The sequence below is a fragment of the Salmo salar genome, chromosome ssa23 (assembly GCF_905237065.1).
Source record: "Salmo salar chromosome ssa23, Ssal_v3.1, whole genome shotgun sequence".
Taxonomy (NCBI): Eukaryota; Metazoa; Chordata; class Actinopteri; order Salmoniformes; family Salmonidae; genus Salmo; species Salmo salar.
The window spans coordinates 16,823,463-16,845,990 of record NC_059464.1 but is presented as its reverse complement, the minus strand read 5'-3'; the positions used below and the strand labels follow the sequence as shown (position 1 = coordinate 16,845,990).

General features: G+C 42.4%; 1 protein-coding gene across 2 annotated transcripts in view; it reads left to right on the top strand.

The window, feature by feature from the left end:
• Nucleotides 1-1,333: 1,333 nt before the first annotated feature.
• LOC106584173 (guanine nucleotide-binding protein G(I)/G(S)/G(O) subunit gamma-12) overlaps nt 1,334-22,528 on the top strand; it is a 75,516-nt gene continuing 54,321 nt past the window's right edge. The window contains exons 1-2 of one of the 2 annotated variants that reach the window (XM_045706082.1): nt 1,334-1,439; nt 1,574-1,613. The gene's annotated coding sequence lies outside the window, so the exon portion shown is untranslated. Of the gene's footprint in view, nt 1,614-22,528 lie in introns of both variants that reach the window. The other variant, XM_014169120.2, reaches the window with a different exon arrangement.

Below are 22,528 nucleotides of genomic sequence, written 5' to 3'. Positions count from 1 at the left end.
ATTTTCGCCCCTGATTACATATCAAGATTCCTTTTCAATTTGTTAAATACTTTTATGGTGCGTAGTGCTTTTTTGTTTTTACATTTACTGATCATTTCAAAATAATATTTAAATTCTATCTTAAATAATGTGAAGAGGGGTTTGTTCTCTGCCCACTTCATTTTATGGATAAAGAATCTTCCATGAAAGATAAACAAATTAACAATGAAAGTTAAATAAATAATAATAATAATAATAAAGGTCTTTACAGGGTAGATTGTATGAATGAGTGTGTATGATACTTCTTTCACCTTATTAGATATACAATATTTACCAGATAACAACGAAACTTTGTTCCAGGTCACTTGTCCTAGGGCTGCATTCCAGTACATTCTAGCAGAGGGAATAGTAACATATTGACATAGTTTACTTATATACATGTTATTACATGTATAGTTTAAAATGTCAATTCCTTCTAGTTGTATTGAGGCTACAAAATCCTCAACAGTTGCACTTGGAGTATTGTTATATTCTCCTAAAAGAAGAATAGCACCATTAGGGACAGCTCTAACAACAATTTGTTCTCATAAATTCTGGATAATCATATAGTTGTCCATCATTATTCAATAATTGTTTAACCCAAATAATGTTGTTGTCAAACCAGTTCTGGAAAAATAAAGACTTGTTTTTGTATACCTATGTGGGGAAAAATTGTGTTTGTACATGAGGTTCCAAGTTAGAAGTACTTGTTTATGAAAGTTTTGCAAGCTTAATAGGGATTTTACCCATATCAAAGTTGCATTTGAGTAAGAATTCTAGACCACCAATCTGTTGGAATATTAAATTAGGGATGATATTCCAAATGCAATCCTTTTTCTTAAATAGTTTTGTATACATTTAATCTTAAATATTATATTAGAGGTTTTAAAACCCAGAGCATTCAACCCTCCCTCGCTTTGGGTGCTACATATTACCGCTTTTCTTAAATAATGAGGTTTATTCCTCCATATGAAGTTAAATAATTTAGAATCAATCATTTTAGTTACTTGACAGAGGAACATCCAAGGCAAGGGAGGTATAAACTAATCTGGACAGACCTTCAGATTTTGTTAAAAGTGCACGTCCAGATATAGAAAGATCTCTTAATAACCAGGAGTTAAATCTCTTTCCAATTGTCTCTACAATAGGAATAGAAGGACTTTGAGAGCTGGTGTCAGACTAAACACTGTAGGCTTAGCTATGAGATTGAGCAACAGGCAGGCAGGCGGCAGGCTCACAGGCAGAGGGCGCCCTGTATATTGAGAAGGAGGGGATGGGAAGAAATGTCACAACTTCAGTCCTCCAGCCAGCGTTCCCACCATTCCATGTATTCAGAGAGAAGGTCGTTCCCCGTCTGTCATCCAGCTGCGCAATTTAGAGAAATGGCGGTAGGCGTAAAGGCGACGGAGTCGGTCATAACGGTAGGTTTAGGTTGACTGAAAAATAATTAATTACTTTTTACACAAGAAAGTCTACACGACGCGATTTTCACGGACTTCAACATACTTTATCGATTCCAAGAAGGCAATGAAAACTGCTTTTTGACAATTTACAGCCCTAGCCCTTTTCCACTTTGCACGGAGTCCATAACACAGGTGAGTGTAGAGCTATCGAGGTGTCAACCAGATTGGTGAGAATAAACAATTCTTATTTTATAGGCGACTACAGCACATGTAACTGAACTTCCACATAATATAGTCGTTATGGATGTGTAGGATTAGGATAGCTATTTTTGTGTTACACAGGCCTAGGGTTTCTCTCACTTTTGCATGATGCCGTTGTCAGTCTTGCCATGGTCAGTTTGTTATTCACATGGGTGTAAGCAAATGTGTAGCGTCAGTGGTTTACTCCAGTAACAACATTGCATTTTGTAAATGTGTTCGTTTTACACTAAAATATAAATGTCTTTAATTGCATTGTAATTTGCCAAAGTGTTTGCCGTTTGGTAGAGAAAATGTTGATGTTATCCTGAATGCTGACGTTTATTGAGGAATATATACCTACATTTCAAAACTTGTCTTGAATACTAACGTTACCGATGATGCTCTTTGATCTAAATCAATGTATTGCCTATCTCTCCCTACCTTACGGGTGATTCCTCACTAAACAAGAACAAAACAGGACCATGATATTTTTGGTATTTTCACGAAATGTTATCAATAAACAGTTCCTTTTGGAGGAAGGATTGTTGACATATATTTCACTTTTCTATCTTAAAGCATAATTGAGAAATAATTAATTGAAGTTGTTATATTTGTGACATTTTGGCCTCACACAGGCATCCTTTGAGACTCCATAATGTTACATCTGTAGGTGATACAAAGCTGTCATATGATGCTTAACTGTAAAACTGAATGACACCCCCTGACTTATTCCACATTTTGTTGTGTTACAGCCTGAATTCAAAATGGATTAAATATGTTTTTTTTTACTCATCCATCTACACACAATACCCCATTATGGCAAAGTGAAAACACGTTTTTGTAAATGTATTGAAAATGAAATATAGATATCTATTTTAAATAAGTATTCACACCCCAGACTCACTTTAGAAGCACCTTTCACACTGATTACAGCTGTGAGTGTTAATCGAATTGTATTTGTCACGTGCCGAATTCAACAGTGAAATGCTTACTTACAAGCCCTGTAACACTTTTTTTTTCTTGAAACTACACTGTAAACAATTGAAAATAAAAGTAACAAATAATTCAACAGCACCAGTAAAATAAGAATAGCTACAGTGGGGGAAAAAAGTAATTGATCCCCTGCTGATTTTGTATGTTTGCCCACTGATAAAGAAAGGATCAGTCTATAATTTTAATGGTAGGTTTATTTGAACAGTGAGAGACAGAATAACAACAAAAATATCCAGAAAAACGCATGTCAAAAATGTTATAAATTGATTTGCATTTTAATGAGGGAAATAAGTATTTGACCCCCTCTCAATCAGAAAGATTTCTGGCTCCCAGGTGTCTTTTATACAGGTAACGAGCTGAGATTAGGGGCTCACTCTTAAAGGGAATGCTCCTAAACGCAGCTTGTTACCTGTAAAAAAGACATGTCCACAGAAGCAATCAATCAATCAGATTCCAAACTCTCCACCATGGCCAAGACCAAAGAGCTCTCCAAGGATGTCAGGGACAAGATTGTAGACCTACACAAGGCTGGAATGGGCTACAAGACCATCGCCAAGCAGCTTGGTGAGAAGGTGACAACATTTGGTGCGAACATTATTCGCAAATGGAAGAAACGCAGAAGAACTGTCAATATCCCTCGGCCTGGGGCTCCATGCAAGATCTCACCTCGTGGGGTTGCAATGATCATGAGAACGGTGAGGAATCAGCCCAGAACTACACGGGAGGATCTTGTCAATGATCTCAAGGCAGCTGGGACCATTGTCACCAAGAAAACAATTGGTAGCACACTACACCGTGAAGGACTGAAATCCTGCAGCGCCCGCAAGGTCCCCCTGCTCAAGAATACATATACATGCCCAACTGAAGTTTGCCAATGAACATCTGAATGATTCAGAGGACAACTGGTGAAAGTGTTGTGGTCAGATGAGACCAAAATGGAGCTCTTTGGCATCAACTCAACTCGCCGTGTTTGGAGGAGGAGGAATGCTGCCTATGACCCCAAGAACACCATCTCCACCGTCAAAACATGGAGGTGGAAACATTATGCTTTGGGGGTGTTTTTCTGCTAAGGGGACAGGACAACTTCACCGCATCATTTGACGGGGCCATGTACTGTCAAATCTTGGGTGAGAACCTCCTTCCCTCAGCCAGGGCATTGAAAATGGGTCATGGATGGGTATTCCAACATGACAATGACCCAAAACACACGGCCAAGGCAACAAAGGAGTGGCTCAAGAAGAAGCACATTAAGGTCCTGGAGTGGCCTAGCCAGTCTCCAGACTTTAGTCCCATAGACAAAATCCCTCCTGAGATGTGTGCAAACCTGGTGGCCAACTACAAGAAACGTCTGACCTCTGTGATTGCCAACAAGGGTTTTGCCACCAAGTACTAAGTCATGTTTTGCAGAGGGGTCAAATACTCATTTCCCTCATTAAAATCGAAATCATTTTATACAATTTTTGACATGCGTTTTTCTGGATTTTTCTGTTGTTATTCTGTCTCTCACTGTTCATATACACCTACCGTTAAAATGATAGACTGATCATTTCTTTGTAAGTGGGCAAACGTACGAAATCAGCAGGGGATCAAATACTTTCCCCCCCCCCAATTTATATACAGGGAGTACTGGTATAGAGTAGCAGCAGTGTAAAAGAGGGTCCTGGGTAGCCCTTTGATTACTTGTTCAGGAGTCTTATGGCTATAGGATAGAAGCATTTTGGACCTTGACTTGGCGCTCCGGTACTGCTTGCCGTACGGTAGCAGAGAGAACAGTCTATCACGTTTGTGGCTGGAGTCTTTGACAATTTTTAGGGCCTTCCTCTGACACTGCCTGGTATAGAGGTCCTGGATGGCAGGAAGCTTGGCCCCAGTGATGTACTGGGCCGTACGCACTACCCCACTGTCTGTAGTGCCTTGTGGTCTGAGGCCAAGAAGTTGCCATATCAGGCATTGATGCAACCAGTCAGGATGCTCTCTATGGTGCAACCGTAGAACCTTTTGAGGATCTGAGGACCCATGCCAAATCTTTTCAGTCTCCTGAGGGGGAATAGGCTTTGTCGTGCCCTTTTCACGACTTTCTTAGTGTGCTTGGACCATGTTAGTTTGTTGATGTGAACACTAAGGAACTTGAAGCGCTCAACCTGCTCCACTACAGCCTCGTCGATGAGAATGGGGGCGTGCTCGGCCCTCCTTTTCCTGTAGTCCACAATCATCTCATTTGTCTTGATCACGTTGAGGGAGAGGTTGTTGTCCTGGCACTTCACGGCTAGGTGTCTGACCTCCTCCCTATAGGCTGTCTCATCGTTGTCGGTGATTAGGCCTACCACTGTTGTGAGCACGCACCTCTGAGGGGCCCCTGTGTTGAGGATCAGTGTGGTGGATGTGTTGTTACCTACCCTTACCACCTGGAGGCAGCCCTTCAGGAAGTCCAGGATCCAGTTGCAGAGGAAGGGGTTTAGCCCGAGGGCATTTAGCTTAGTGATGAGCCAGTTGGTCAATGCATGCTCAGAGTACACGTCCTGGTAATAAGTCTGCCTTGTGAATGTTGACCTGTTTAAAAGTCTTACTCACATTGGCTACGTAGAGAGTGATCACACAGTCGTCCGGAACAGCTGATGCTCTCATGCATGTTTCAGTGCTACTTACCTCTAAGCGAGCATAGCTTTTCTGGTAGGCTAATTTAGCTTTTCTGGTAGGCTTGTGTCACTGGGCAGCTCGTGGCTGTGCTTCTCTTTATAGTCTGTAATAGTTTGCAAGCCCTGCCACATCCGCGAGCATCGGAGCCGGTGTTGTACGATTCAGTCTTAGTCCTGTATTGGCGCTTTGCCAGTTTGATGGTTCGTCAGAGGGCAGAGTCTCGCTCCATGAAAGCGGCAGCTCTACCCTTTAGCTCAGTGCTGATGTTGCCTGTAATCCATGGCTTCTGGTTGGGGTATGTACGTACAGTCACTGTGAGGACAACTTCAGCGATGCACTTATTGATGAAGCCAGTGACTGATGTGGTGTACTCCTCATTGCCATCAGAAGAATCTCGGAACATGTTCCAGTCTATGCTACTAAAACCGTCCTGTAACTTAGCATCTGCTTCATCTGACCAATTTTTTTTTATTGACCAAGTCACTGGTGCTTCCTGCTTTAGTTTTTGCTTGTAAGCAGGAATCAGGAGGATAGAATTATGGTCAGATTTGTCAAATGGAGGGCAAGGGAGAGCTTTGTATGCGTCTCTGTGTGTGGAGTAAAGGTGGTCTAGAGTCGTCGTTGTTCCCCCCCCCGGTTGCACATTTAACATGCTGGTAGAAATTAGATAAAACAGATTTAAGTTTTTCTGCATTAAAGTCGCTGGCCACTAGGAGCACTGCCTCTGGATTAGCATTTTCCTGTTTGCATATGGCCGTATACAGCTCATTGAGTGTGGTATTAGTGCCAGCATCGGTTGGTGGTGGTAAATAGACAGTTACAAAGAATATAGATGAAAACTTTCTCTTTGTAAATAGTGTGGTCTACAGCTTATCATGAGATACTCTACCTCAGGTGCGCAAAACCTCAAGACTTCCTTAGATTTCATGCACCAGCTGTTGTTTACAAATATACATAGACCGCCACCCCTTGTCTTTCCAGAGGCTACTGTTCGATCCTGCCGAAAAAGCGTAAAACCCTCCGGCTGTATGTTATTCATGTCGTCGTTCAGCTACGACTCGGTGAAACATAAGATATTCCAGTTTTTATGTCCTGTTGGTAGGATATACATGATTGTAGTTCATCTATTTTATTATCCATTGATTGTACCTTGGCAAATAGGACCGATGGTAAAGGGGGATTACCCACTCGTCGTGAGATCCTTACAAGGCACCCAGAACAGTGAAGAGGTGACTCCAGGATGCTGGCCTTCTAGGCAGAGTTCCTCTGTCCAGTGTCTGTGTTCTTTTGCCCATCTTAATCTTTTATTTTTATTGGCCAGTCTGAGATATGGCTTTTTCTTTGCTATTCTGTCTAGAAGGCCAGTATCCCGTAGTCGCCTCTTCACTGTTGACGTTGAGACTGATGTTTTGCGGGTACTATTTAATGAAGCTGCCAGTTGAGGACTTATGAGGCATCTGTTTCTCAAACCAGACACTCTAATGTACTTGTCCTCTTGCTCAGTTTTGCACCAGGGCCTCCCACTCCTCTTTCTATTCTGGTTAGAGCCAGTTTGCTCTGTTCTGTGAAGGAATAGTACACAGTGTTGTACGAGATATTAAGTTTCTTGGCAATTTCTTTCATGGAATAGACTTCATTTCTCAGAACAAGAATAGACTGATGAGTTTCAGAAGAAAGTTCTTTGTTTCTGGCCTTTTTGAGCTTGTAATCGAACCCACAAATGCTGATGCTCCAGATACTCAACTAGTCTAAAGATGGCCAGTTTTATTGCTTCTTTAAACAGAACAACAGTTTTCAGCTGTGGTAACATATTTGCAAAAGGGTTTTCTAATGATCAATTAGCCTTTTAAAATTATTCACTTGGATTTGCTAACACAATGTGCCATTGGAACACAGAAGTGATGGTTGCTGATAATGGGCCTATGTAGATATTCCATTAAAAATCAGCCATTTACAGCTACAATAGTCATTTACAACTAACAATGTCTACACTGTATTTCTGATCAACTTGATGTTATTTTAATGGACAAAAATTAGATTTTCTTTTGAAAACAAGAACATTTCTAAGTGACCCCAAACTTTTGAACGGTTGTGTGTGTGTGTAATATATATTTATTTATTTATTTTTATTATTATTATAAAAAAATGTATCTCCCTGATTAAAATGTCCAAAGTCTTGTCACCTTACAGTAATACGTGATTAAAATAAATGGGTGTTGTTGCATCAAACCTGCTGTATCACAGAGGAATGACAAGCAGCTTGCAGGAAGCAACCATGACAGCGTTAAAAGGGACAATCTCACCTTTTCCCCCGGGGGCTCTGGAGCACAGCTCTTTTATCCGGAATGGGACGGAATAGTGACGTCATAGAGAGCGTTGCCTGGACAACTGAGCAGCGTAGATGGAATTAAAACCCTCCATGTCTCTCCTCATCTGTGTCATTGGGTTACCAGGGCGTCTTCCATTAATTCACACCAACAGCAGGAACACACACACACACACACACACACACACACTGGAGTTAGTCAGCAGTAGTGTTTTGTGTTGCTCCCTCCCTCTTTGTGTGTTTCTTGGATCAATGCAAGAGGATGAAAGTTAAGCAGAATGAAAAGAGGAGGCGTGACAATTAGGGCGATTCCATATTTTTGGTATCTGAGATTGTTCTTGCAATTCTCACACGGAAACTTCATTGAGAGTGAGGATGTTTGACATGCTTTTTACGTTTGTAACAAATTATTTTTTGAGAAATTCATAATGAAAGTGGCCATTTTAAGCCGTTTTTAGACCTGTACATGCTTCCTGTAAGAGCCTATCTGATACAGACAACATCTGGGTGCCATTATACTCATTATAGTGTGCTCTGACATTACAGGTCAATAACCAATCACACCCTTCATTTAGGATTGCAGATTCAGCAAATCACCAGCAGAGGGAGTTCCAGCTGAATCCATTTTTCCATTCACTCTGTTAGTACTGCTCATAAAATGTATCCGAATTAGCGGTTAAGAGCATTAGTCTAGTAACCGAAAGGTCGCTGGTTCGAATCTGAGGGAGCAAGGTAGAAAAATCTCCAGTTTTGCCCTTGAGCAAGGCCGTTAACTCCCCCAAAACAACTGCTCCCCTGGCGTCAATGACGTGGACATCAATTAAAGCAGCCCACTGCACCTATCTGATTCAGAAGGGTTGGATGCAGAAGACACATTTCAGTTGAATGCGTTCAGTTGTGCAACTGACTAGGTATTCCCCTTTCCCTTTCCAGTATATTGTTCAAAACAATATGTCCTAAAATGAACAAAATCAAAAAGGGTACTTTTGAGATATTAATATGTTGAATAAATCCCCCAAAAAATCAGAATCAAGACATATTCCATATTTTAGAGAACACTATAAAGAGTACAATGACGCCCGGATGTTGTCTTTATCATGTACAGTTCAGAGATATTAGGTTCTTACAGGAGGCATGTATGGGTTTAAAAAAGGTCTAAAATGGCCCCTTTCATCATGATTTTATCAAATGGTTTGTGATAGAAATGTAAAGAGCATGTGAAATATTTTGGCGCTAAGATAGCATAGAATCGCCCTTTAGTTTAATGAGACCACACACTGAAATTACTGTTGAGGGTAATGTGGGGGAGAGGAGGGGAGGGATGTAGGAGCGGAGAGGAGAAGCAGAAAGAGACTGACTTGGCATGTTCTTGTTCATGTTGGTGTATTATTTTAAGAGATTAGACAAAGGACATGTTTTCCTCCACTACCAGAGCTTTACTGCGATAGCAGTGTACTGTGGGAGAGTGGGACCCTGAGCCATAGTTTGCCATATGTTGGGCTCCCTAGTGGAAACCAGCTGAAAATTGCTTTCTGCTCCTGTGAATTAATGGTTTTTAAAGAGGCTAGTCCACTGGGAGGGGTGTGAGTGGTGAGGAGGGGGTGATGGGAGGAAGTTATTTTTGGAAGCAGACATCAGTATGACGCTGGGCGGTCATGTTTGTGCTTGTGGTTGCCAAATCTCTATGGAATCTGGTACTGTTGTTGGAGTGTCATTCTGTTATGACTGAGTCAATTAATGAGCTTTTCATTATAATTCTAAACATTGCCTCTTTTGTATGCCCAAACCGGTCCAGCCCAATAGTGACAGGTCAGACTGCGTCAATAGCAGCACACGATTCTGTTCACAGCTTCACCCTTTTTAAAGGATTAATTAATTGTACACACAATCGTGTTTGAAACAAATCTAACAATGTAGGTTCCGTCCCTCTCTTCACCCCAACCTGGGCTCGAACCAGGGACCCTTGCACACGTCAACAACTGACACCCATGAAGCATCATTACCCATCGCGCCACAAAAGCCACGGCCCTTGCAACGCAAGGGGAACAACCACTTCAGGTCTCAGAGCGAGTGACGTCACTGATTGAAACACTATTCGCGCGCACCACCGCTAACTAACTAGCTATTTCACATCAGTTACACAAACACAATTTTCTTTTTTCTTCAGTTCTCCAAAACGAAAACAAACAAGTGTTAGGGCCACACTGTTGACTGCATGCAAAGGTGTGTGTGTGTGTGTGTGTGTGTGTTGTTGATCTGTGGTCTGCACACTGAAGTGGTGGAGCTTCTGAAACAGAACAGTCCAGTTGTGCAGCCTCAGCACTTCCTTGTTGGATTTCCTTGCGTCACTCCCCTGTAGAGGCAGGCAGACATCCTGGTTCCTGCTTAGTGCAGGTAAACCCTGGTTATTCAGGACTGTCTATATGGTGTGTTTTTAATGCACTGTGTGTTGTGAATGCAGGCAAATGGCTGTACTGTAACTGACATTGGCTAGGTCACCTTCAGACAGTACTTGATAGCCTTGTTGTGAACCACAGACAGAGCGGAAGCTGCTGTCACTGCTTTGATGTGATGGGGGTATTTATAGACTCCTCCTGTGTGTCTGTGGTGCTTGTGTGGTATGTCTGTGTGCTTGCGCAAGCTGCCCCACCTCTTCTCTAACTAACATCATCCAGGACCCCTGCCCATTATCAGCCTCAAAACTTCATCCTGTCATGTTTTTTCAAAATGTTAGGCATCAACTGACGCTTATGTGAACTGGCCATGCTCCCAGCAAGCTTTGCGGTGCCAATAAGAAAAGATTAGCGTCAACCTATTGAAGCTTATGTCAATATATTGCTGTCAATGGGAAAATATGAGACTCACGGACAGACATGTCTCTCTCTCTCTTCTCTAATCCCCCTATCTCTCTCTTCTCTCGCTCTCCCTCCCTCCCTCTCTCCTTCTCTTTGCTTCCCTCTATCTTTCTCTCTACCTCCTCTTTATCCCCCCTCTTCTCTCTCCCTTCCCCTTCATTCACCTCTTCCACCCTCCTTAAGATATTGAAAAAAATTAAATAAAGATCCGATTATATAAAGTAATCTATAACAGAGTTTTGGTCTGCGACGCTTTATGCTAGAAACAAGCTGTAAAATACCCAGGAAAGACATGACTCCGATGCATATGAGGGTATCACTGTCTGGTTTCCTTGACATTCAGAGGCTAACTTTGCTTGGGAAGTAATCTAATTATGTCCCTATCAATTTATTAAGCTATTCACTTTCTGTAAAATAGATGTTTTAAAGCTAGACAGCTTTTAGGAAAACACTTGTGACCTTTTCTCGTTGGGTTAAGCCACTGAAGACGAGTAGCCAGTAGTTAAAGCTTAATTTCTGATGTGTCGGTAGGCCTACTCTGTCTGGGATAGGAAGGTAGTTCTATCTTTCCCCGCAGTTTGATACCGTGCTTCCTCATCTGACTAAGCACTCTTCTCAGGTCTTCCACTTCTCAAATGTTTCACTGAACATCTTGGAATAGCAGAGAACATCGTCCCGGTATGACGAACAGCAGTCGTCTCTAATGCCCTCTAGAACTCCTTCCATACACCTCTGGAAAGCAGATGGTTGTGTTGGTCAAACCAAAGGGGATGCGGACCCACTCATATAGCGCCCAGGGGGTGCTGAATGTGGTGGCTTGTCTTGAGCTTTCATCCACGAAGACTTCATGGTAAGCGCTGCCTTGGTCTAGTATCGAGAACCATGTATATCCCCCTAGGTTACACAGCAGGTCTTGTATCCGTGGCAACGGATGACGGTCAGGGATGGTCTTGCGATTCAGCTCCCGGAAGTTGACACACAACCGCAGGCTGCTGTCCTTCTTGCGCACGCAGGTCACCGGGGATGAATATGGAGATGTGGATTTCTTGATCCAGCCTCTCTCCAGTAAGTTTTGGATATTATTCTTTCACCTATTTGTATAGAGGTTTTGGAATGGAGTTGTAACTTTTCTGGATATTCGTATGATCCTTTAAATTGAGTTTCAGCTTAAGGTTCGGAATGTAGCTAATATATCCATCTTCCTGTGCGACACATCAGATTCTTCATACGGCATTCTTCTGACTATTTTCTGTTCCTCTTCATGTAGATGTTCTAAGTCAACAGGTGGCTGCCGTTTTTCTCTGGACCGACCCAACTGGTGTGTGACTCTCTATTCTCTTCTCAACATGGTGAAGCTGAGGGGAGCACAGGAAAGCATCACTAGACTGACTCACATGCTTCTTCTGACAGTCTGATGCTGTGATGACAGGTCTGATGCCATCCATCAGCTCTACCCAACCCAGCACTGTTCTCTGAGAGGTAAATGTCATGTTGTGTGGAGTTGGAATCTTTACCACCTTCGGGGCTCCACAGGGCACATCCACAAGGCATGAAAACGGCTCCAAACCTTCTGGGCAATGGCTGTCCATGGCTGGATCGAACATGGCCAGGCTCTGATTCTACATTTCACCTCAGCTATTTGACCTGTAGGAATACTAAGTCCTTTCTTTCCCACTTTTACCAAACAGCTCAGTGACATTTCTTCATGGGTCATCACTTTAAAGGCAGAAACAATGGTTTCAACAGCTTTTTCTTTTATATTCAGGCTCTCACTCAGAAGTGCACTAAGATTGACATCATCAGTCTGTTCACTGTTTTCTCTGACTTCCTCTATGACATTAAAGCCTAGTAGTGGACAGTCTACACAGCTCTGACTAACTAGCATAGGCACATGTATGGCTATTTCCCATGTGTACTACTCAGAAGCTCCAGGAACACTTCAATCCATCCATCAAAGGGGACAGTAGTGCCGTTTGCTGCGGTTACGTAGAGCTGGCCTTCGGTTAACAAAATCTCAAGGGGTTGGATCTCAACACTTGGCAAAGCGTTCTCTACCCAGGCCCTCTCTACAATGCTAACCTATGCCCCAGTGTCTAACAAAATCTCATTTTTGACTCCATTACATACTGTAGGCATGAGACCATACATCTATTCCCAATAAGCTGTGCGACGTGTTTCACCTTGGGTGTCTTAGGCTGAGTGTGTGTTGATGTTCCTGTGTGTTGACGTGTAGCTGGTTTCTCTGTCTTCACACAGGTGATTTGGAGTAGGGACGTTTTGTTTGCAGCGGTCACTGTCTGTCCCTCGCCAGCATCCTGGACCCGTTTCCCGACGTCTGTCTCTTTAGGCAGCCGACAGCTCTGTGTCCTTGTCCACAACGGAAGCAGTGAGGGCAGCTTTGAATTCCCTGCTGGACACAGTCTTGACATTTACCCTTAGTGTGGGCCCTGTCTCGTCGTTGCTCTGGATGGTGGTGAAGAGGCATATCTCTGTGCCTCTCTTGTTGGTGCTCTGGAGGATAGGTGATGGGCATATCCCTGGGCCTCACCTCTTGTCTGACCTCCGGAGGGTTGGGTGATGTGTTCCCCTGGGCTTCACCTGCAGCAGGTTATATTATTTTCTCCAGGTTTTTAGCCAGTGCAGACACTGTCAGCTCCTGGATGGCTGTGCGATTCGCCTTCACTTCACCATCAACCTGAGTGGGGGAAGACTGGTCACAATATTCACTGTCCACTTGTTACTGTGCTGAGTTGACATTTACTGGTCTGTGTCTAGCACTGCAACCTACATGTGTCTATGAAAAACCCTTGAATGAGTAGTTGTGTCCAAACTTTTGACTGGTACTGTAATTATTCAGACCCTTTACTCAGTACTTTGTTGAAGCACCTTTGGCAGAGGTAACAGCCTTGAGTCTTCTTGGGTATGATGCTACAAGCTTGGCACTCCTGTATTTGGGGAGTTTCTCCCATTTTCTCTCTGCAGATCCCCTCAAGCTCTGTCAGGTTGGATGGGGAGCGTCACTGCACAGCTATTTCCGGGTCTCTCCAGAGATGTTCGATCGGGTTCAAGTCTGGGCTCTGGCTGGGCCACTTAAGGACTTTAAGAGACTTGTCTCGAAGCCACTCCTGTGTTGTCTTGACTGTGTGCTTAGGGTTGTTGTCCTGTTGGAAGGTGAACCTTCGCCCCAGTCCTGAGGTCTTGAGCGCTCTGGAGCAAGTTTTCATCAAGGATCTCTCTGTACTTTGCTCCGTTCATCTTTTCCTCGATCCTGACTAGTCTCCCAGCCACCGAAAAACATCCCCACAGTGTGATGCTGCCACCACCATGCTTCAACGTAGGGATGGTGCCAGGTTTCCAGAAGTGATGCTTTGCATTCAGGCCAAAAGTTCAATCTTGGTTTCATCAGACCAGAGAATCTTGTTTCTCATGGTCTGAGAGTCTTTAGATGCCTTTTGGCAAACTCCAAGTGGGCTGCCATGTGCCTTTCACTGAGGAGTGGCTTTCTGTCTGACCTCTCTACCATAAAGACCTGATTGGTGGAGTGCTGCAGAGATGGTTGTCCTCCTGGAAGGTTCTCCCATCTCCACAGAGGAACTCCGGAGCTCTGTCAGAGTGACCATCGGGTTCGTGCTCACCTCCCCGACCAAGGCCCTTCTCCCTCAATTGCTCAGTTTGGCCAAGCGGCCAGCTCTAGGAAGAGACTTGGTGGTTCCAAACTTCTTCCATTTAAGAATGATGGAGGCCACTGTGTTCTTGGGGACCTTCAATGCTGCAGACATTTCTTTGTACCCTTCCCCAGATCTGTGCCTCGACACAATTCCTTCAACCTCATGTCTTGGTTTTTGCTCTGACGTACTAATAACTGTGGGATCTTATATAGACAGGTGTGTGCCTTTCCAAATCATGTCGAATCAATTTGAATTTACCACAGGTGGACTCCAATGAAGTTGTAGAAACATCTCAATTGTGATCAATATAAGCATGTTGCACCTGAGCTCAATTTCGAGTCTCAGCGCAAAGGGTCTGAATACTTAAGTAAATAAGCTGGTATTTCTGTTTTCATATTTTATACATTTGCTAAAATTGATAACTTGTTTTTGCTTTGTCATTATGAGGTATTGTATGTAGATTGATTATGAAAATATTTTATTTAATCAATTTTAGAAGGCTGTAACGTAACAAAATGTGGAAAGAGTGTAGGGGTCTAAATACTTTCCGAATGCACTGTATGTTTTGATTTCTAAGACATTCTATGGTTGGTATCATTCACAACTAAAGTTGCCAAATAACTCAATCTAGTGTATAGAACCTGTTTCAAATGACCACTTAGCCACTTCATATTCACACTTTCTCAGGAATAGGAAAAAAAATCCTTTCTATTTTATTATATTATTTTTACTATTAAATCATAGAACACAAAATAATGGCAAGGGATTTATATGCATATCATGTCTGCATCTCATGAACTAGCCTACAGCCTAGGCTGCCATTGGCATGGCGCATAGCCAGATAAAATACAGTAGGCCGATTCAGAATATGCTGTTCTGTTCGTCTGAAATGCATTTTCTTTATATTGTAATGTATATATATTTTTTTGACCTGCCTAAAATAAATAATGGATTTATTGTGATGGTATACATTAAATTGATTTATTAGATTTTTTTTTAAAAACGTAGTTGTTCCAAAGGCGCCCATCAGCGGGCATTGTATGTGTGGATGACTGGAGATGCTAAATGTGTTTATGCTAATTAACTGTCAATTACCATGAGACCAGCAGTCATTTGCATGACAGTTACCGTCTGACAAAATGTCATGACCGCCATAGCCCTAGGAGGGAGGGGAGAGAGAGGGTAAAGGAGGAAGGGGGTGAGAGAGTGATGTTAGTGAGATGTGGGAGGGAGAGAGAGAAGGATGGAGGAGGTGAAAGAAGGTGGGAGAGAGAAGAGAAACATGGAGGCAAAGAAGTAGAGGTAGGGAGGAAGGGAGGGACGTCTTGAAATAAGCGTCAACCCTGTGACATCTTTTTTTCATTAAATATAATGCATTGACATAAGCATGAACATTGTGACACTGTTCTTTTCCTATTGAATGCAATGTATTGACATAGGCGTCAATTGGTTGATGCCTAACTTTTAGCAAAAACATGACCGGATGATGTTTTCCTGTGATATCATGTTGAGGACCCAGCCTCCTGCCGACCATTTGTATTAGGCAAACACTCCGCCACAGCTAAATTATATACAGTACACTAAGTCTCCTAAGTGCATCTGTAGCTGCTTTGGGACTGCTGCGTTCTCTAATAAAGAACATGTAATTAACTCTTTAACTCCCTCTACTCCTCTCCCTATTTACTTCCTCCCATGAATCACTAGTGCTTGTCTGTAGGGGCAAAGACTGATTGACTTATACTGAGTGCATAAATTCCCCATGGGAATTGAACCCACAACCCTGGAGTTGCTTGCACCATGCTCTTACCAACTGAGCCACAGGAAGAGGTTTTCCCAAGCACCTCAATCCTTCATAGTAGGACTAGGCTTAATCACTACTTATAATGGGGAACTTGCTCATTTTGGGCTCCCTTTAATGTTCAAGTATGCAGGTCAATATTACAAGACCTAGAGAACAACATAAATGTGGTTTTATTAGCATTTAGCACTAGTTTAAGATCAGTTAGGGATTTTTGAATTGAGTCAAAACCATGTTGACGGTCATGAATGGCCTGCTGTACTGAGGGGGCACAGGAATACATAACTGTATCATCTGCATAGAGATGAATGTTACAGGTTTTTAACAGATAGACCTATATTATTTATATAAATAGTGAAGAGAAAATCGTCCCGTGCGGCACAGCTTTCGTAATATTGAGGACTACATTTGATATGGTCAGTAAGCACATGTTGTGTTCTGTCCATTTTAGATAGTTCTTGGACCAATTGCGAAGAATCCTGATCTCAGCCCTATTCAGACAATCTTTGAACGAGTAAGAAATGGTCAACTGTATCAAACGCCTTCGACAGGTCCAATAAATAAGGCGGTACAATTATTTTTATGGTCTAAACAATATAGCACATCATCTAAAACAAGTGTATATATGGCGGAGGCTCAATCAAGCTTGTCGTCTTGACTCTTTTTTTGTTTGTTGAATATTTTATTTTTGCATTTTCCAACATTCAAACATTCGAACATTCAAAACAAATGTAAAGATATTTGACAACAATATAACAGTGACAATAACCTTACAAGACAACAGACGAGTGTAAAAATATATATATACTTTCATTTATTGTGTGTGTATGTATGTATGTATGTGTATATATGTGTATATATGTGTGTGTGTGTATATATATATATATATATGTGTGTATATATATATATATATATATATATATATATATATATATATATATATATATATTACACACACACACACAATAAATGAAAGTCATAATAAAAAAATGGAGACATTTGATTATATGGTCACCTGCCTCAAGCTACATATTATGCATTAAGTGTGAAACATTACGTGAGGATTATATAGAGATGCAATCAATATGATATGAGGGGAGATTCTCCATATAGTCAAAAGGTTGCCAAATTCTGTAAAATGTCTCTAACTTATTCCTCATGCAGTAAGTGATTTTCTCCAGTGGGATACAACTATTACCTTCTGATAGCCACATTGCAACTGGCAGGGGGGAATCCGTTTCAATCCGTTTTCCATTTCAAGGCAATACATTTCTTGGCAATCGCTAGCAATGTTTCTGTTAGCTTTATAGTATGGCTTTGCCCTACGATTGGAATTAGTAAAATTACCCAGTAGACAAACCTCTGCCTCTAAAGGGAATGCAAAAACATTAATTGAGGATATAGTATTGCATATCCCCTGCCAGAAACTGTATAGTTTTGAACACTGCCAAGTGGAATTGAGGAATGTTCCTTCATCTGAGCAACATCTCAAACATAAGGAGGAGATATCAGGTTTGAACTTGTGCATTCTAGATGGGGTGATATAGAGCTGATGGAGGAAATTAAACTGGATCAGTCTGTATCTGGAGTTCAATGTGGAAGTAACACCATCCTTGCATACAGTAGGTCACTCCATGTCCCTCATCAAGATTAATACCCAGATCTTTTCCCCCCATCTCTAAGTTGGGGTTTATCTAGCTCAGGCAGTGTTAGTCCTGTCATAAGAGCATCGTGAACACAGCAAATGGTCTTGGACAGTGGTTGGTCTGCATGGCAGACTTGTTAGGTAGGTTCCATTGTCCTTTGAGAGTCACCCTAATAACATTTCGTAGTTGTAAGTAACTAAAAAGTCCCTTTTGGACAAGTGGTATTTCTGTTTCAGCTGTTCAAAAGACATAAGAATTCCCTCATAGCAATGTTCCAGAAGAGTGATACCCTTATCAAACCATGGACTAAAATTACTATTCTGGGAAAACATAGGAATAAATATATTGTTCCATAGTGGGGTTTTAGGGGAAAGAAATCCCTCTCATCTGAACAGCTCATGCAGTTTGCACCATGCCAGGACAGAATGTATAATTAAAGGGTTGTCTGTAATGGTTTTTATAGACTTCCTGTCCCATTTGTAAAACAATTCTGCCCCAGTGTCCTCATCTACCTCAAGCTTTTCAATGTTCAACCATGAGGGAGAAGGACCATTGTCAAAACTCTGAGCCAGAAATCGAGACTGCGCAGCCAGTGATGCCAACTTAGCAATTTTGTTGCTAGATGTATCAACTTTTCAGACTACCCTGGCAAGTTTTTTTTCAAACAGCACCTAGCAACAAATTTAGCTACTTAAAAAAAAACAATTGGAACTTTTAGCAATTTTTGAAAAGTGACTCTAACGCTAAAATGCACACATTTTCCCTCTAAATGACAAAAACGATTTTCTCTGACACACACTCGGTCACAACACACGTGCCTGACTGCAAAAGTGCATTGTGAGTGACGTCAGCAGCAGGCGCACAGCTCATGCACAGGCAGCAGCAGGCCAGCAGCAATTTCAGCAAATTGCAAATCATTGTTGGCTGACTGCAGCAGCAGTAGTATTCATTCAATGAGACAAACCTAATGAATATAGTTGGTTACGAATGTTTGCTCTTGAACAGAACTTACATCAATCAACATGTCTCAATCAAAATTGTACAGACAAGCGGGAGTCTGTACCTGAATTTAAAGGGTCGCTGAAGCCAGTAATTGGGGATGATTGTCGGGCATACTGTGCGTACTGCAAATCAGATATGCTGCAAAAATGGGGGGGGGACCAAAGTATTTGCTCCCTCCACAGATTTTCTATGGAATTAAGGTCTGGAGACTGGCTAGGCCACTCCAGGACCTTAGTGTGCTTCTTCTTGAGCCACTCCTTTGTTGCCATGGCTGTGTGTTTTGGGTCATTGTCATGCTGGAATACCCATCCATGACCCATTTTCAATGCCCTGGCTGAGGGAAGGAGGTTCTCACCCAAGATTTGACGGTACATGGTCCCGTCCATCGTCCCTTTGATGCGGTGAAGTTGTCCTGTCTCCTTAGCAGAAAAACACCCCCAAAGCATAATGTTTCCACCTCCATGTTTGACGGTGGGGATGGTGTTCTTGCAGGAGGACCTTGCGGGCGCTGCAGGATTTCAGTCCTTCACAGCGTAGTGTGTTACCAATTGTTTTCTTGGTGACTATGGTCCCAGCTGCCTTGAGATCATTGACAAGATCCTCCCGTGTAGTTCTGGGCTGATTCCTCACCGTTCTCATGATCATTGCAACTCCACGAGGTGAGATCTTGCATGGAGCCCCAGGCCGAGGGATATTGACAGTTCTTTTGTGTTTCTTCCATTTGCGAATAATCGCACCAACTGTTGTCACCTTCTCACCAAGCTGCTTGGCGATGGTCTTGTAGCCCATTCCAGCCTTGTGTAGGTCTACAATCTTGTCCCTGACATCCTTGGAGAGCTCTTTGGTCTTGGCCATGGTGGAGAGTTTGGAATCTGATTGATTGATTGCTTCTGTGGACAGGTGTCTTTTATACAGGTAACAAACTGAGATTAGGAACACTCCCTTTAAGAGTGTGCTCCTAATCTCAGCTCGTTACCTGTATAAAAGACACCTGGGAGCCAGAAATCTTTCTGATTGAGAGGGGGTCAAATACTTATTTCCCTCATTTAAATGCAAATCAATTTATAACATTTTTGACATGCGCTTTTCTGGATTTTTTTTGTTGTTATTCTGTCTCTCACTGTTCAAATAAACCTACCATTAAAATTATAGACTGATCATTTCTTTGTCAGTGGGCAAACGTACAAAATCAGCAGGGGATCAAATACTTTCTTCTCTCACTGTATGACATCAAAAAACATTGTGCTACAGCAAAGCATATAAATAAATCAAAACCGTACAACCCCGCAATGCAGTCTACATTACCACGGTTGGTTAAGAAGGTGGATAACTGCAAAAGCGTAGAAGCTGCAATGGCCATTGCGGAGGATTGTTCGCTGCTAGCATGCAACCATTTAGGTATGGCTTGCAAAGCTACCTTTTCAGATTCTGTGGCAGCAACAAACTTCCAAATGCACCGCACCAAGTGCACAGAAATGATTAGGGGAGTACTGGCTCCTTATTTTCTCAAAAGGGTAACATCAGATGTGGGGGATGAGAAGTTCAGTTTCCTTTTGGATGAGTCCACTGATCTCAGTGTCTCGAAATACCTGGGTGTGGTGATTTGGTATTTCAGTGCTAAAAAACAAACTGTTGTGTCCACATTTCTCGGGCTGGTTGAATTGGAGGGTGGCGGTGCCAGATCAATAGCAAAGGTGGTAGTTGAGATTTGAGAAGTGTAACCTTAAAAAAGAGAAATCTTCAGGGTATTGGCACTGATAATGTGTCTGTGATGGCTGGGGTTCACAACATTTTAAAGGAAGAATGTGATTGCCCAATTTGGTACTCATCCGCTGTGTGTGCCATTCTTTACAATTGGCTGTCAGTGTAGCATCTAAAGAAACCATCCCTAGGAGTGTTGAGTACTTAATCAGGGGAAGTTACAACTGGTTTTCCATTTCCCCAAAACGGGGCGAGGCGTACAAAGCACTGTATGCCACCATTAATTGTGGCCAGAAACCCCTGCGGATCACCAAAGTGTGTGCCACGCATTGGCTATCGATTGAGCCTACTGTATCACGATTATATTGAGCCTAGTGGGAAGAACTGAAACTCCACTTTGAGTTGACCAAGGCCAGTGAGCATTGATACATGGCGGATGTGCTCCACGCCATGTACATGGACAAGACCAACTATGTCTACCTGAATTCTTGAAATCAATCCTGTCCGACATACAAGTTGCAGTGAAGTCATTTGAGGGAGAGCAAACAGATCCTGTCAAGCTTTTGGACAATCTGGTACACCTCTTAACATCAATTTGCAGCAGAGTAGTCAACCCTCTGGCAAAAATTGATGTCCTGAAGGATGCTATTGATGGATATCTCAGTCCATCCCCATACCTTGGGTACCTTTTTCGAGAGCACGGTGTACCAACTCAGTCTTGCGCCAGAGGACGAAAAGGTCATTCGGAGATAGTGCACCAACTACATTGTTGCTTTAAGCAAGGAGCTGCAAGCAAGGCTCCCAGACAACCTTGAAGCCTTGTGAAACATGGCCTTGTTCAGTGTTAAGGAAACGCTAAAGCACAATAAAGGCACCAATGAAATTATTAAAGTAGCTGAGCTACTGGGGTACCAGCCCCAAACTATTGATCAAATTGTTTCCCAATGGAGAAACATCCATCTGTTTAGGTGGGACTCAACTGAAAATACAGTTGAGTTTTGGAGTGAATAACTACACAGACTCTTCCAGGTCAAATCCATTTGAAGAACTGTGCAAAGCTGCAATCGCTGCCCTCTCCTTGCCACACTCAAATGCGGAGGTTGAATGGCTGTTCAGCCAAATGAGTGTGGTCAAGTCAAAGTTAAGAAATAGAATGTCACTGCACACTCTCAATTCCATACTCCTGGTGTGGTATGGACTGAAGCTCGCTGGTGATACCTGTTACCAGCATAAACTACCAAGTGAAGTTCTGCAGCAGTTTGGCACCACAGCAGCATACAGCTTTAAGGCCGCTCCATCCTCTTCTGCTGGTTCCAGCTCTGTGACAATGCAGTTTGACAGTGAAGATGAAGGGGATTTCCTTGCCAATCAACCTGCCTCTAGCAACATCCCCTGAAGGGACCACTGCAAAATTCAGTTTCTCTGGTTTTACTATTTATAGGTATATGTTTGGGTAAAATGAACATTTTTGTTTTATTCTATAAACTAATTGACAACATTTCTCCCGAATTCCAAATAAAAATATTGTCATTTAGAGCATTTATTAGCAGAATATGACGACTGGTCAAAATAACAAAAAAGATGCAAAGAAAAAAGGTAATATTTTTAAGCAACGCAACACCCCCATATCGTCACGATCCTCCACCAAATTTCACAGTGTGTGAGACCTGGAGAGGCCTACAAGCCACAGTGTCTCGCACCCACTGTAAAATTTGGTGGAGGATCGGTGATGATCTGGGTGTACTTCAGCAAGACTGGAATCGGGCAGATTTGTCTTTGTGAAGGATGCATGAATCAAGCCACGTACAAGGTTGTCCTGGAAGAAAACTTGCTTCCTTCTGCTCTGACAATGTTCCCCCAACTCTGAGGATTGGTTTTTCCAGCAGGACAATGCTCCATATCACACAGCCAGGTAAATCAAGGTGTAGATGGAGGACCACCAGATCAAGACCCGGTCATTGCCAGCCCACTCTCCAGACCTGAACCCCATTGAAAACCTCTGGAATGTGATCAAGAGGAAGATGGATGGTCACAAGCCGTCAAAGCCGAGCTGCTTGAATTTTTGCGCTAGCAGTGGCATAGTCACCCAACATCAATGTGAAAGACTGGTGGAGAGCATGCCAAGACGCATGAAAGCTGTGATTGAAAATCAGGGCTATTCCACCAAATATTGATTTCTGAACTTTCTTCCTAAGTTAAAACATTAGTATTGTGTTGTTTAAAAATGGATATTAACTTATT